Source organism: Pezoporus wallicus, unplaced genomic scaffold (assembly GCF_028554395.1).
Source record: "Pezoporus wallicus isolate ANWC-B61680 ecotype Strahan unplaced genomic scaffold, APGP_CSIRO_Pwel_v1 contig_14703, whole genome shotgun sequence".
In the NCBI taxonomy this organism is placed as follows: Eukaryota; Metazoa; Chordata; class Aves; order Psittaciformes; family Psittacidae; genus Pezoporus; species Pezoporus wallicus.
This window is the reverse complement of record NW_026635616.1, coordinates 122685-138700: the sequence shown is the minus strand read 5'-3', so window position 1 is coordinate 138700 and position 16016 is coordinate 122685. Positions and strand designations below refer to the sequence as shown.

The following is a 16016-nucleotide window of genomic DNA, read 5'->3' as shown; positions in this document are numbered from 1 at the left end:
GTAATGGGTCGTATCCTGGCTTATCTGGCCCTGCCTTTCCAAGGGTAATAATAAAGGAGAAACCTCTAATTATGTGGTGGTCTCCACCCACCGGTCCCCAGGTGAAATGTGCTGCTCTCCTCCATTCTTGTTTGTGTATCTTTGAATAAGAACTAGCTAACCTAAAGGATTTCCATCCAGGCATCTCTGTGGAGTCTGAACATCTTAATCTGTCCACAATCTTAACTGATTGGATTTGTTTGTAGAGGAAAGTTGCCTGTGGTTTGACTTTCTGCAGAGCAGTGAAAAAACCCAAACCAGAACAAAAAAAAAGGGGGGGGGGCAAATAGATAGAATCAAGTTACAGTAATGAAGAAAAAGCAAACTGCATCACAGCTTACACTGTTCTACAATAGGTATAAATATTGCTTAAGTATGCAGTGGAGGATTTGCATAAGCAAATCAGTGGCCTACATGGTGCTCAATATTTCTCTGCCCTTGTAGGTTAGTTATGCAGGGAACATTCCTGCAACGAGTCCCACTAACATGTCTCATTTTTTCAGCTTCTAGTACCATTGCTTTAGCAAAACTCGGAATGTAAAATGCTGCTTCTCTTGAGAATGGCTTGTAAGTGCTGCTTTACTTCTGCAGCCATCAGCGATGAATTCGTAAATGCAAATAAAAACATGAGTACCCAGGGAAGCCCAAACTCAAGAGGTTAAATAACTCATTTAGACTGAAGAGTCAAAATCAGGTTAACAATATATATATCCACTGGCTGCTGAGGTACTGTTCCTATCACACTGCTAGCACAGCAGTGCTGCCTGCTGCTGTCCCTGTGTCCTAGGCTATGGGACATCTGCTACAGCTGCATAAATTATGTTCAGATGACCAAAAAGCCAGTGGTTTGCCCAAGAAACTTGCACCCCTGCAAGCACTCTCACACTGCCTAAAGTGCCATCACATCAGGAATGAAGAGCGCTGCTCACGGCTCATTTAGCAGGGTCTGTAGTTCACATACGTTTTGTGTTTGGTGCTTCAGACTTCCTCCTGGCTGGAGGCAAGCAGAGGGAGCTCAGCTGTGCCCAATTATGGTCAGAGACACATGGAGGGTAGAGCTTAAAAGCAGTGCAAGAGGTCAGATGTTCACTGTGGCTTGGAGATGGGTCTGTGTCTTTGTGCTTTGTTCTGATTTAGTTATTTTTTTTTTTTAAACCATTCCTGAAGTTTTTGAGGCTGATTCCAGCTTGTTCTGCATTAGTTCTGTACTAATGTTGTTCCACTGAATCTTGATTTTATGAAGGTAAGGGTACTGTGAGGCCTGCTCACTGTAAAACAACAGGTCAACCTGGGCTTGTTTCCTATTGCTTGTCCATCCCTGTGATGGGCACCAGAGGAAGGGGCTGAGCCTGAGCATAAGCCAAGCCCTGCTGAGCATCAGAGGCTATTTGAATCCATGAGATTTAGGTGAGGGCTATACTGATATCATTTTTTTCTGAGCTTTTTTTAGGAGTATGGAAGAACACTAGTCTTTAAATGAACCTGTTTAATGCATTTAGGACCTCTGTGATTGATGGTGTCTATAAATACCATTCAAGCAATAGCAATAGGACATTTAACATACCATTTTCAGCAGGCTGTGAGCCAGGCTTGCTGCCTTGCTCCTACAGCAGTTTCCCTTGGCTGCAAAGGGACACTCTGGGTGACATGTCCTCAGCACTGGGGACACACTTTGGGGGGGGCTCCTCAATGCCACCCCCTTGATTTTGGCATAGGGGTTATCACTGAGAAAGAGAGGTACACAGGGCTACCAGGGATTGCATCAGGGGATTTCTGTGCTTAGAGAATAACCTCAGGGTCCCCAAGCCCTGGGTCAGCATGGGGCAATGCCTGTTTCCTCACGGGAAGAGGAGGAACTACCCAGAGGACAGCACAGGCAGATGGGGCAAGTGGCTCCAGGCAAATAGTTACGGGGAGCACAAAACAGGGCAGGGGGAGGGAAGGGATGAATTTTTCCCTTCTGTCCTTCTGCACCTATTTCTCAGACATGTCTGTGGTGTTATTTCTAATATGAATGCTTTTCCTGGGGGGGAGGGGAAATATTTTATAGGAATCTGATTATGTGTTTCTATATTTAAGAAGGGAAATATATTTTTTTTTTATGCTAAAGTAGGAAAAAAGTGGTTTACTGTATTAACATTTGCAAGGACTTATCTTAATCTAGTGATTAAAGCACTCTTTTACTGGTACGCTTGTAAATCGTCCATTCCCACTGCAGAATGGCTCCTGTGGCATTCTGCCAATTAACCTTTGCAGGCTTTGATCTTGGTTTGACTTTAGAAGTTCAGGCTGCTCCCCTGCCTGTTTGGTTGTTGTTGTTAACAAAACACTTGCTGTCTGCAATAAACAGTGCTTAGGATACGTGCTTCAGGTCCCTGAGCACATGCAATATTGATGTCTTGTGGATCATAGAGAAAGCCTGACTCATTAGTGAAAAGCTACTAAATATACATCCTCAGAGAAAGCAAACAAACTCGGCCATTATGGAGGCTATTTTTCAGCCTGATCTGCGCTAGCAGATGCATAGGAAATGTGGGTTTAGTGAACTGGTGAGGAGAGGGGAGCCCTGTTATGTTCACCTACTCTGCCTCCTGTCCTGCCCTTCCTGGGTACTGGGAGCAGAGCTGTGGGACAGAGAGTAAGGATGGAGCTAGCAGGGAATACTCCTGCCTAGAACGTGGCAACAAGCAGCCAGCAAGCATAGACTTTTTGCAAAGCACTGCAGCCACAATTGCTGCTGCATGCATGAGTCCATCCTCATTCCTCCTGGGTTCACATCCAAGACCTGCCTTTGGCTTACCCCCTCTCTTGTCTCCATGTTTAAGTGTACAACATACAGTATTTACCTTTCCCCCTCCCTCCCATAGGTAGCATCCCTGCAGTCAAGGAACAAGTAAACACTGGTTGAGACCAAAAATAGTTTAAGATATAAACTGTACCACAAGCATTGAGTATTCTTAAATAGGTTAGATATAGATTTTGCAAGCCACGTGACATTTATTATTTATAACTAATGAATATGTGACAGTTGAGAAATATGGAAGAGAATTTGCTCTCTGCATTCAGGGTCTCTCAGTTCACGAGTCAGTCTCAGTCTGAAGTCTAAAAAAGGTCACTTTGCAATCTGTAAGTAGCTTTAAAGCCTTCATGGGCCTTAAACCATCAGGCTTAGCAGGGAAAAAGTCTCCTGGAGCAAGGTAGCTCCACAAGCAGAGAGCTGGAAACTGGGAAGAGCTGATAAGTCTGCCGTCTCCTGCTCTTGAGGCAGGTAAAGGAGGAAGAGCAGAAGGTTTTCTAGAGGCAGAGCATGTGTCTGATTTTTCACAGCTTCAGCTCATAATTCTCACATTTATCTATTCTAGACTCTTCTCCAAATGACCAAACGCAAAACTTGACATTGCCTTGTCCAAATGTATGAGACAGTCAGAATGGTGAGTACTCCTGTCTCCGCAGCACATTGTATTCTCTCGTTTCCTGTCTGTTCTGTCATTGTGGCCTACATATCCCACCAGTAAGCCTGTCTTCTGCTGCTTCTCACCAGACCCACATCAGCCAGAAACCTGCCACAGAAGTAGCACATTTCTTTAAATTCAGGTTTTCTTTCCATCCAAACCTCCAATACCCACCCATGAAGGTGAGAGCCTAGCTGTCTCCGATCACACAGACCATGCTAGAAACGTGTTCAGAAGCTGGTCCCTGCTCTTTCAACATAACCACTTTTGCTCAGTCACTTCCTAGTACTTAGTTTTCCCTCAAGTGGAGTTTCCCCCTATGATGCCTTACACATATGAGAAAACCTGGGACAAAATCCCACCTTGCCACCTCTCTCCTGACTGCCTTTCCTTCCTTTAAATGCCTCATCAGGTTGCAAAGCTGGTGCCTTGTGTCAGCACTGGACTGTGACTAATGATGGTTTTCTTGCACAATATATACTTGTCTTATTACTGAACTTCATCCTCCCTGCCATCTTCTTCACTTCCTGTTCTCCCATTTATTTTGTGCATCCATTCCAGGTGATTAGCTCTTAGAAGTAGGAATTGCTAGTCTGGTTTCCTCAGGAAATTGGGTGATCATGCTCTGTACATCCTCAGATAACTGTTGAATATACCAGTTGATTTAATTTGGCTGATGGAGAGTGGGCTCAAAGCTAATTGGATTACTGAAGTTTTGTGCAAGTAGGCAGCTAGCTGGAGCAGAGAGAAGCCCTGAAGTCACATGGCAGAAAGAAAGGCAGCAGATGAACTTATATCTTAGTAGATACCAAACAATTCATGAGGGAGATACACTAGTTAATTGTCAAAAAAAGCACCTCAGATTGTACCCATGAATGAGCACAAGAAAGAGAACCCCTAAGGAACCTGGACTCTTCCAGCGTCTGTTGAGTTACTTGCTTTTATTATGTTGTTTGTATTGTGACTGGGACAATAGCTTACAGCCCCCAGGAGGGCTTTTTGTGTGTCACTACAGACCAGAGAAAAAATAACAGTAATAATAGTGATAAAGGCCGAATGTACTAATGAATGTTTCCTACCCATGAAGCTATTTTCAGGGCAGCACCTTTCTGTAAATCTGCTGGCTTTGGCACTTCTCCATAGTTTTCTCTCCACAGCCTTGTAAAAGTCTTGTTTGGTCTTAATACACTAATTTTGTGTCTGTTTAACTTCAAATGGTGGCACAACAGGGCTCAAAAGGATACTTGGGCTTTTGTTGTTCCTGCTAGGAATGAAAGGCAACTCTGGTGCTGTATCACCAGGGTCCATCAAACCGATGTAGTGCAGTTGAGGTTTAGCCATCTTCTCAGGCTGTTCGCTGTTCTGGTCTGTGACTCGCAGGAGATGTAATCACCAAAGGTCCATCTGACATCTGGAGGGCACAAAATCTTACTCCAGCATGTTGGGGAGTTTTTGTCAGCAGCATATCCTCAGCCTGTGCCCACCCCATTCCTCTTCCAGGGACAACCTTTGTATAAGTAGCCAGATGACATGCAGGTATATGTAAGCCCCAAGAAATCAAGTGGCTTGCAAATGGCAAGTGGCAGATCTAAACCTAGCTCAGTTTCCAGCTGCTGAGTGATTACAAAGGTGGTTAAGTACAGTACTAAAATCAGCATCAAGTTTTGTGTGGTGATATGTTCCTGCCCAGAAGTGGGCACAAAGGAGGGATTTAAGCATAGACCAATTCTGTTTTTTTTTTTTTTTTCTGCAGAAAAGGCATTTTTCCACTGTAAGGCAATTTCAAAAAAAAAAACCAAACCAACCCAAAACTAAAGCCATAGAAAGGCTTGTGCAGCAGTCTAGCTGCCATGTTTCATGCAGTAGTACCGTGTTACAGAGATAAACATCAATGCTTAGCTTACAGATTGTCTCAACACCTGGAAGGCTGTTATAGGGAAAGGTTTAATAATAAATTGCTATTTCTTTGAGACAATGCACCCAGGTTCTCTTATTGAGCATACTGGACACCAGATAAAGGAGGCATAGGCAATAGAGACAAAAGCATTAGAAAAGATAAAAAGACTGAGATCAAATAACATTATTCCTCATGTTATGGTGGCAATGGAGCTATACTCACCTGATCCTCCTGCCTGGAGAAGGTTCAAAGTACTTGAGGTCAAAATACTTATATTTCAAAGTTGCTTTTAAATAAATGACTCTCACGTGGCTGGTGGCAGACAAGATGGGAGCAGATAAGTTCCTTGATGCTATGTTGGGCTTATACCATGTCACCCTGAACATATGGGGATATAGAGGGGTTGTATTATAATCAGAAAAATATTGTACCTGGAAATGATGCTGATAGGTTCCTACAGGATGCTTTCTGTATGTACTATATATTTTTCTCATCTATATTTAGCATTATATTTTTCTATGAAAGCTATAATTGTAATGAAATTTAATGCTACAACGAAGTGAGTAACAGGAAAATATTATTCTGCTGGGCTCTTTAGTGACCATGACCCAAACCATAAACAGGGGCCATATTCTGGTGGCAGAGGAGCACTAGCATCGATTTCTGTCTGTGTCTAAGGCACTTTTCCACGACAGTTGCCACCACTTAACACTCCTGAGGGCCTGTGTGTTACAACTGGGGTACCAAGAAGAAAGGTAACATCTGTGTGCACACATGTATTGGGGATGAAGATAGAGAGCTGGGTGGAGGAGGTGGTAGGCAGGAGGGGAGGCAAGGCCAGGCCTGGGGTGTGCAAAAATAAAAGTGGACTTGGGTTGGGCAAATGGTGTATTTCAAGGTGCAGTGGGCAAAAGGGGAGTCAGATGTGCATGTAGGGAAGGAAAGACCCCAAACATATGAACTCCATCTTTCTCTAATGCTTATATTTCTTAAATCACTGCAAACACATAAGGGATTTCAGCCATAGGGGTATTAATGAAGCACGGCCTTAATTTAAACCAGAGTGCATGTATCAGCACCAGGAGCAAATATCATCTGCTAAAATGGTTGAATAGATACATAGCAGCTGATGGCACAGAGCTGCATATTCTGGTAGCAGTGCTGCTTTGCAAACTTCACTACAGGGCATAATCTTAGCATAAAAGCTTATTTGACTAAATATGTATGTTTACTGATGTAAATAGTCTGATCTTACTGTAATCAATGAAATGAGCAAAATTAAGAACACACTTAAGATATCTACAAGGACAAGACTAACTGCTGGTATCTGCTGTGCCATGAGTTTAGGCACATCTGTGTGTTTCATCACTGAGTGAAGCCCACTGACATCCTGGGCAAGACACAAAGCCTATTTTCCCTATGTTTTTTATTGCTGAATTGGATCTTGATTTCAGTGAGTCAGATAATGTTCTTCAGTAAACATGTCAGCTCAGATGGGTTTGAAAAATGTGTTTCTTTATGGATTGTAGCTGTGTCTCTTCTTTGATAAGCACAGTGCAGAAATTGAAATACTAATATTGGATCTGGGCAGTTAAATTACTGTTACAGATGGGTCTGATGCTGTTGGGCACATTTTCCCAGTGCTACTGTTAAAGGAAGGAACTTCTAAGCTGGAAGAGGGGTTTAATGGAAGGAATTACTTGGGATGGCCCTAGTTTCTGTAAGATAGCAGTTACTGAGGAAAAGCTCTGTTGGCAAGCTTCCTCTTAGTTTATGGCCAGAACCTCAACATAGACGTTATCCTAGGCCCACTGAAATTACTTTTGTACTAGCTGAATTTCTTATCCTGTACTTTATAATAAGTTTTGGTAGCTTTCATCTGTTAATCTGCCATGGAAAACCAGCCTAGGCTGAAGCACAGCATTTAGCAACCAAGTCTGTAAATCTCTCCTCCATAAGACATTTGAACTAATTCTTCCTCTCTGGCCCAGAGACTTTAGAATACATGATGGCAAGTTGTATGTGAAGAGCCAGTAGGAGCAACAGTGAGGTGTGTTTGTGGAGATGAAGGAGGTGCTCTCTTAATTGTGAAAAGCAGCAAATAGTTTCTGTGACTCCACAATGTCTGGGGTTTTAAGCAAGCGCTGGAACATGCAATTGTGATACCACAACTGGCTTGTAAAGATTGAACTCATTTCAATTTTGGTTCCATCTCTGATGAAACAGCTTTTTCTTATCTCCTTCTTAACTATGATTGCTGGCACTCTTGCCATCCACTACTGCTCCAGCACTGGTGATAACATTCAGCATTTTCAGAGTACTTTACATAATTCCAGTGTTGGAAAAACATTAACTCATTAAAACTTCCAGTATTTCTGTAATAAGAGCAGCCATTCTTCACTTTAAGGGCAGGAATAAGGGAGGATGAAGAGTTTAAGTGATCTAACCATGGCAAAGTTAGGATGGTGCTATTGATTTCTGCATATCCTCTAAAGAGTCCTGAAAATTATATTCCTTATTCACTCAGCTGAATAGCCTTGGGCTTTTTCTTACAGCACTGGTGTGGATTTAAATCTAATGGGTAGTGGGATTCCAAATTTCTGGCATTGACTTTTTTTTTTTTTCTTCAAAACTCTTTGACATCAATTGGAAAAAAAATGAAGGCTGTTGAGTTTTCATGGAGTAGTAAAATCCATATCACAATGAGTTACGGGGCTCTGCACATCAGTGTTTATAAAGCACGCCATTGCATCATGGAGCAAAGGGAGAAGCTGCTCAGTGGTGTAGCCACTTCCCCATTGAGTCACACAGTGTGCATGCTGTGCCAAGTAGCACTAACAGCAGAAGGGGAGTACAGTCCTCCTAGGTCCTGGCAAACCTACCCCTGTAAACAGAGCTTCATGGATGGAGGGCTTAGGACAAACCACCCTAGCATTCACTCATGGCTCTGCTCACGAGCCTAAGAACTTTCCTTGCAATAGTTGTAGTGGTGGAGTAGTGCCTTAAGTTGCAGAGCAATTGCATGGCCTGATATGTTTTGTGAGTTATTCCCCCTTCCATGCAAGATCATGGCTTGGTATCATGTTTCTTTGGGAGGTGGCTTATTCATAGGTGCTAAACTCAAAGCAAATGCTGGATTGGGTTTTCTGTGTTGTCACTCACATGACTGCAGCCATTGGCATGCAGTTTTGCATCTCTCTTATTGAGATCACAGTTGCCCTGAGTAGACTGCTCTTTGCATTCTAGAACAACTGCAAACTACATTACAACCAAGAAAACCCAAAACTCGAAAGTGTGGTCCCACCTCCAAACCAGTACCACCTCTTCCAGCTCCACATCCTGATGTCTTCTGTGAAATATGAACTTTTAAATTTTGATTGCCACTCCAAGTTCATTTATATTTTGCATCAAGGCCTGTGCAATGAATGATTCACTTTTTACTGCATTTGCCACTGATAAGAACGGGTCATCTTTAGAATTTGATTTCCTCTGTGGAGTTTTCTACAAGCTGGAAACTTGGTGATTAATTTTATTGGGACAATAAATTATAAAGGAAGGACTATGTCATTCTTCAACAATGCTTCTTCTGGAGATGACACAGTAATAAACTACAGGCATACAGCAAATTCCTAAATGAATAAGAGCAGTGTTGATGGGTTCAGTCACTCAAGTCGAATGGAAGCTTTACCACTGCCTTAAGTCAGCATTGGGTGATCTACTTTTGATAGATGGTTGAACCTAAAAGCTCACATGGAAAAAAGTTTCTTTTGATGAGGTCAGCAACTCTCTGTGTTGTTGACAAAGATCTCTCCTCAAGTATCTTATTTTAGGGTTTGTCCCATAGTAGGATTTGTCTTGCTGGATTGAGCCATAAGTCACTTAACGTTTGAGGCTTCAAAGCAAATGAGAAAAAGAAGGAAAGAAGGAAAAAAAAGAAGACAGCACAATAAATCCCATACCATAGAATGCAGGAGATTTAGATTAGACATTAGGAAGAAACTCTTCACTATGAGGGTGATGAGGCACTGGCACAGGTTGCCCGGAGAAGCTGCGGCTGCCCCATCCCTGGCAGTGTTCAAGGCCAGGCTGGACAGGGCTTGGAGCACCCTGATCTAGTGGAAGGTGTCCCTGGTCATAGTAGGGTTGGAACTAGATGAGCTTTAAGGTCCCTTCCAACCCAAACCATTGTATGATCTATACTGAACTTCTGCTTACATTGTACAATTTAACCTGGTAATTCCTGTATGGGACCAACCAACCTGTGACTGAAGAAGTGTGTCTTTTTAGAAATATTGTTAATCCTAATTTAATCATTTCACACCACTGAGGATTCTGAAAAAAAATCTTTGGAAAGCCATTCACCTGATTTTCCTGAATGTAACCAGGAGATAATTAATCTGCCCAAGGTGGTGCTAGGAGTTGCCATCTAAGGCCACAGAACAGGACTGGGTGAGTGAGCTCCCAGCCCATGCCATCAATATAAGAAATCCTTCCATTCCAACATCCCTAGGATGTTCTCAATCAAATTGAAATACACAATTTGTCTTTCCAAAACCACTGGCTGGTAGTTTCATCAAGTGTCCCCTGTATGTAATGCTCTGCTGTGTGGTCTCTTGCTGTTTTGGACTGCATTTTGAGGGGAAAGGATGCTCCTCAGAAAAACAACAGTCAATATAAGACTAGGGTTCAGAAACACTGGAATATTTTTTTACTCTCGTCTGTATGAGGAACAATTAAAAAGCTGAGCTGCAGTCTTTAATAGGAGGCATTCTGGACCTGAGAAGGCAGAGGACATGGCTGCTAGCTTCTAGGCATGACTCCCTGACTTTCACTATTTATACTGTTCACAGGGTTAACCAACATAAGGTGTACTGAATGCAGATGAGAAAAACAAAACAAAAATAAAACAAAAAACCCAAGAACAAAAAAAACACCCAAAACACCAAACCAAAAGAAAACCCACCAGAGATCTTAGTGCTCTTGCTCTTATTTAGGCAAATTTCCACTGATTATTATGTACAGGCAGCATAAGTTAGGTCATCATCCCTGCTTTTTAAACAAACATGTAAACACATGCATGCACACACGCACTACTCTGTCCTTTTAGGGACCATAATGCGTTCTTAAGAATTTGGGCCACAGGTTTTGAAGAGAAAATCTGCTTAGTGGCCCAGAGATTTATAAAGCTGCTAGCAAGCATAGAGAGAGATATGGCACAACAGATGTGCAGACACAGTTAGGAGGAACTGTTGCAGACATGAGAATCATTTGTCGCTGACCCACGTTCCCCTGTTTAGTTGACCCACTTGCAGTATGCCCTTTGTAGGGTATTTGCAGTTGTGTGGTTTTGTTTTTCTGGCCACGTCCTAGAGAATCTTGCTTTAAGTGTGTTGTCACTGGGGAAGGAAGGAATCCTGTTCCACTGGGGCTTGGGGGGGCTGGGTGAATTTATTCTGAAGTCCAGGGTTACAAAGTGAAGGTCTTTGATACCAGAGCCAATAAGAAAAGGGGGAAGGAAAGTAAGAAAGAATAACTGAAGTCCTGATATATGTATTATAATCTTAGTTTGAGAACCACTGAGCTGGAGCCTCCCCGAAGCCCTGCTGGTGAGGTCTCCTTGGCAGGGCTACTGAAGCAGCCATCACATTACAGTTGTGGGCACTCAATTTCGCTGAGACTTGAGCAATTTTGGTGTCTTAAGATAGGTGAAGTATTTTAGTGCTGGTTAATTCTGTAGGGGAAAAAGTAAACAACACAAAACTTAATTTGGGATTTTTGGTCTGGAATAGCCCACCATCTAATATACATGGGCAGGGTTCTTCAGTATTTTAACCTCACTGTTTGCCACATTGAAAATGCCTGTTATTTCTTTATCTTCAGATCAATAATACTGGCACAGTCTCTTAACAATCTTGAGTGTTTGCTGTAGAGAAACAACTTCTGAGTCATCCTTCCTCCTTGTTTGCTTCTTTGTGGTTACTCATGAGGTTAAATCAGGAGACAAAAACTTTTTTTTCCTTACTGAAAGTTGAATGGACTTTGATGAGCCATCAATACACTGTGAGGAGTAAGCCTCCTTTGGATTAATAGTGATAATAATATAGTGATCACTACTCAAAAAGTAAACATTCTTAAAAGTGAGCCATCATACAGAATCCATGTATTCCTATAAAATAACACTAAATCAGTCACATCAGGTTCTATAAAATGTTTTTTTTCAGTGACAGCTTCCAGGGAAAATAAGGAATTCACTGTATTTCTGTGATCATAATTCTTGCATAAAGGAGCAAGCAATTTACTGTTTTGTAAATCTGTCCATGTAACAGCAGTGAAAAACTATGTTTGGAGGAGCACAGATTTCTAAAGGCCTAAAAAGATGAGCTGGCATGCTAGTTCTGACAAGGGCAGAGTATTAGTTCTTTACTGTAACGGTGGTGGGGCACTGGAATGGGTTGCCCAAGGAAGCTGTGAATGCTCCATACCTGGTGGTGTTCAAGGCCAGGTTGGAGAGCTTTGGGTGACATGGTTTAGTGGGAGGTGTCCCTGTCCATGGCAGAGGGGCTGGAACTAGATGATCTTAAGGTCCCTTCCAACCCTAACTATTCTATGATTCTATGATTTGCCCCTCTTTGGAAATAGACCAATGATAAAGTTTTGTTGTTTCACCTGAAGAAGCAAAATATGGCACAAAGACTGTGAAGCAAGTATGTTTAAAAAATTAACAAACTGCAAACATATTATAGGGTTTATCCAAAGTGCATTGAAGTTCATGGAGAGGAACGTTTTCTCAAACACAACATGAATGGGAGAGAAGGAAAAACAGTGGAGAGCATCAGGAAAACAAGAACAAAGTTAAAAAACAGAATGAAGTGACAGGCTAGTCAGAATTCTATCACTGTCTATCTCCCTCTTTAGTCCCCACTTTGCTTCCTGGGGCCTGCTCCTCTAACAGTCTTCTCACAGGACTGTAGGCTGTTCACTTATGTCGTGCTGCAAAATCCTTCCTTTGTCCTCCTCATTGCGGATTCAGTCGTGGCTCAGAAACAGAGACTGCCGACCACAACATCTTTCTCCAGGGGTTCAGAACTGATCTTGACATGATCTGTTGGCACCAAAGAAATTAACTTCTTTTGAATGGGACTGGATACAAAAACATTAATGTGAAAGCTTATCTGATAAAGTACCTTTTCTGTTTACGGAATTATCCTTCAAGCCTTTGCATGTTCCTGATTTGCCTTTCTTCCAAGCTGAAATTCAACCCAGGCAAAATTTACTTTCTCTTCCATTATGATCATCAAACTTTTACTCGAGTGAACTTTCTTCCTCGAAGCCCAAGTCTGCTCTGTGTTTCCGGCAATTTAATTTGCAGCTCCAGTTGAAAGCACCAGATCTTTTTAAATTACACAAAGCAAATACTTGGTCCACTGTGAAGCCAGAGTCACTAATGAGCATGGAATTGCTCAGTGATGAGATGGCTGTTTGCAAGAGAAAATGCTATTTGGAAAAGTTGCATGTTACTTGGATAAATCCCTCATCAGGAGGCTGAGCTGCTGGAAGAGTAGGATAATCAGCAATAGAGAAGCTTCTGGGAGGTGTGATCAGGCACATTATTTAGCATTGAAGTCAGTAGATGAGTAAGTTCCTGCACCTCTCCCCCAGATAAGTATTTCTTTGCTGAAAAAGCACCATGTAAATGATGAGAAACTCTTTACCACTGTGGCTAGGATGAGACCCTTTGCAGGTTTATTTTATATGCTTTATGTGTTAAAGGCTCTAGACAGGTGAAAAGATGTGTGCTACCACATTAATATGAAATAGTCATGGCAACTGCAGAGATGGAAAGGCATCTTGATTAAGGATACCAAAGGCAAATGTGGGGCTGTTTACCATGCTGACTTGTGCTGTTTGGGTTGATCAATGTGCAGACCATAAGCCAGCCTTGAGACAAGAGACGAATCAGGTCTGTTATCATCCCAGGTTCTCAATACTCCGTTTGCACAGGCTCTTCTCCCAGCTTGTCTTTGGGTGCCCCACAGCACTGTGGCTCTGCCAGCTGCCTGCTTCAGAGGTGTGCTGCAAGCAGGGAGCTTGGCCAGCAGCCCCAGTCATGCGGGTTTTGTGTCCCATCTGCTCATGCACAGTGAAGCAGACCTGAACCACTGGGGCATTACGGCATCCAGAAATTAAGGGCAGGGAAACATAGAGTTTTCTTCATGTTTGGATGAGTTTGGGTTGTTCAGATCTGTTGCTCAGACATTCAGTAAACATTCATAAAGCACATACTCTCCAAATTATTTACTATTACTTTTCAATTATAGTAACCCCCTGTTGCTTTGTCATATGGGAAATAAACAACTGCTTTGACTAACTAAATCTCAAATCAGGTTGGAGAAGGTTTTAATTAGTTAATTTCATTAATCACAGTCTGTTGGTGCGGTTCAATGTACCGTGGAGCAATAGAAATGGCTGCTATTACACAATGAGGCTGCAACTGTGCTTCTTCAATATTGTTAGTAAAGGTATTCTCTGTGTGTCTTGTAATGTGTAAGGACAGGTATACTTTTTCTTAGGTTTTTGTCTTGTATATTAATGGTATTAAACTCTAATATATCATTTGCTGGGGCCACATACCTTACACTAACAGGAGAACAGGTTATGTGGTTTATAGAGGCAAGTTACAAATTTGCAGTGAAATGGGAGTTCAGTGAGTACTGTCTTACATCCTGTTCGTATCTACCAAAGATTGTGAAGGCCAGAAATATCAAAATTTGAGACTGGGTTAATGAATGCATGCACCAAAAAAAAAAAAAAGGAAAAAGAAAAATAAGAGAAAGAATAAAAATTAAAAGTACTTTTCCAGCAAAGAAATGCCATAAAGCACTTAAAATAAAATCTAAACCTATGTGTTTTGCCCCTGTGTGCTGTAAAATTAATGTGGAAGCTTAAAATCTGATATAGTAAGAGGGGAAAAAATCCAAGGGATTCATTTGAGAAGCATATTTTCTAACTTTATAAGATGGAACAACCTAGAGCAGTCATATTTAATAAATATATGTAGTGCTCATAGCACTCTTCAGGCTGACATCAATGTATGTAAACCCTGCTGCGCTGACTCTCTTGCAGCATAAGTGATGGTAATTACTCTGAAATCAATGACCCAAACTCTGACAATTTGGACTGGCTGCAGGTCTACCTGTACTGATTTTTCATATGGTAGGTACAGATTGGGCAATAGCGAGACTGGCTTCCCATGCAAGGCAATTGCTTCTCCACCCTGATCAAAAGGGATTATTCCCTGATCAGAGTTGAAAGAGATGATTAATCTCATACATTGTTCAGTCTTGGGTCCTTGTATAGTGGTCAGCAGCTCATGAAAAGCCTGAGAGAGGAGCACCACCACCACCACCTTTCCTCCCCTTGGCTGCCAGGCAACAACAACTTTGTCACTACTCACCTGGTCTAGGCTCGTGCCATAGTCTGGAGGTAACGGATACACAAGCACCAATGAGTCTTTTGAATTGCCTAGCTCCCACTTCTTCACCTAAGTTATACTTTTTAAGGCTATTTACCAAAATTACACAAAGTATTCTTTGAAGAAGAAAGTTTCTGCTTTTCAAGGGCATCATTCGTTATGTCTTCTCTTTGAAAATTGCAGGTGCATTATATAACTGCTATGGGTGTTATTTATTATTATCTCTACTGGGAAATCAGTTGGTGCTGCAGAGGATAACAACAAACACTCAGAGCAAAGAGGAGATGATATTCTCCTGTGGTGATAGTGGTGACACTGATAGATGGTAAATAGATGGTCAGAGAAAACTTTACTATTAGCTTAGCAGGATTGACCTTAAACAACTATGTAGGCTTATAAATATTGTGATTTCAGACTGACACCAAAGCAAAAGTAATGGGTGCAGTACACATGCAGGTTGCGTGCCAGCATTAAAATTGCATTTGCATCACTCTTGTTTGTTTTCAGAAAAATGCTCTTGGGTCTTCTTGCTTGAGTTGTGAAGCAGTAATTTTGTTGTTTTAATATGAGCCTCTGTGGCCTGAAGTGAAATAGCAGCCACTAGTCCTTTACTGCTTTTGTAAACAAAAAACAATACGATGATACACCAAAGTGTCTGGTCTCTGCAAACCTCAGCCACTGCATCTACTGTGTATCCCATGATCAAAAGCACATGCCAAGGCTCCACTACAGACCTGGTCCCTGGTTTGTCCTTTAAGTTTGTCCTTTTTGTAGCTTTCAGGCTGGTTGCAGTGATCTCTCAAAGGATTATTTTCCTGTAAAGTCCTACAGAGGTCACAGTAACATGACAGACTCTGCAAGGGACTGTAAAAACACACCATGAGTAATGGTACCTAAATGGGATGAGGTGCAAACCCTATCTGTGGCAAGAAGGTATCCCTTGGTATTATCTGTAACAAGGGTACAATGTCCTGATTTAATTCCAACTTGGGTAATTACATTGCCTAGTCACATTTGTTAGTGGTATCACCAGGACATAGTGTTCCTCATTTACTGCTTCGGCTGCTGCTAACAAACTGTTCAGCTATCACACTGTTAGGTAGTACTTAAACATCATCATGGACATTCTCAAAATCTGTAAAATAGGCAGAGCTGA

The 16016-nt window shown here is 41.9% G+C and overlaps 1 long non-coding RNA gene across 2 annotated transcripts; it reads left to right on the top strand.

Annotated features, from left to right (window-relative positions):
- The first annotated feature begins 1181 nt into the window (after positions 1-1181).
- LOC130592589 (uncharacterized) lies at positions 1182-14597 on the top strand. 2 transcript variants are annotated; one of them, XR_008970587.1, is made up of 3 exons: positions 1182-1282; positions 3402-3470; positions 14518-14597. It is a non-coding gene; the product is annotated as an uncharacterized LOC130592589 (long non-coding RNA). The 2 variants fall into 2 exon arrangements; XR_008970586.1 differs by lacking the exon at positions 14518-14597 and adding an exon at positions 4131-4397.
- Positions 14598-16016: the final 1419 nt, after the last annotated feature.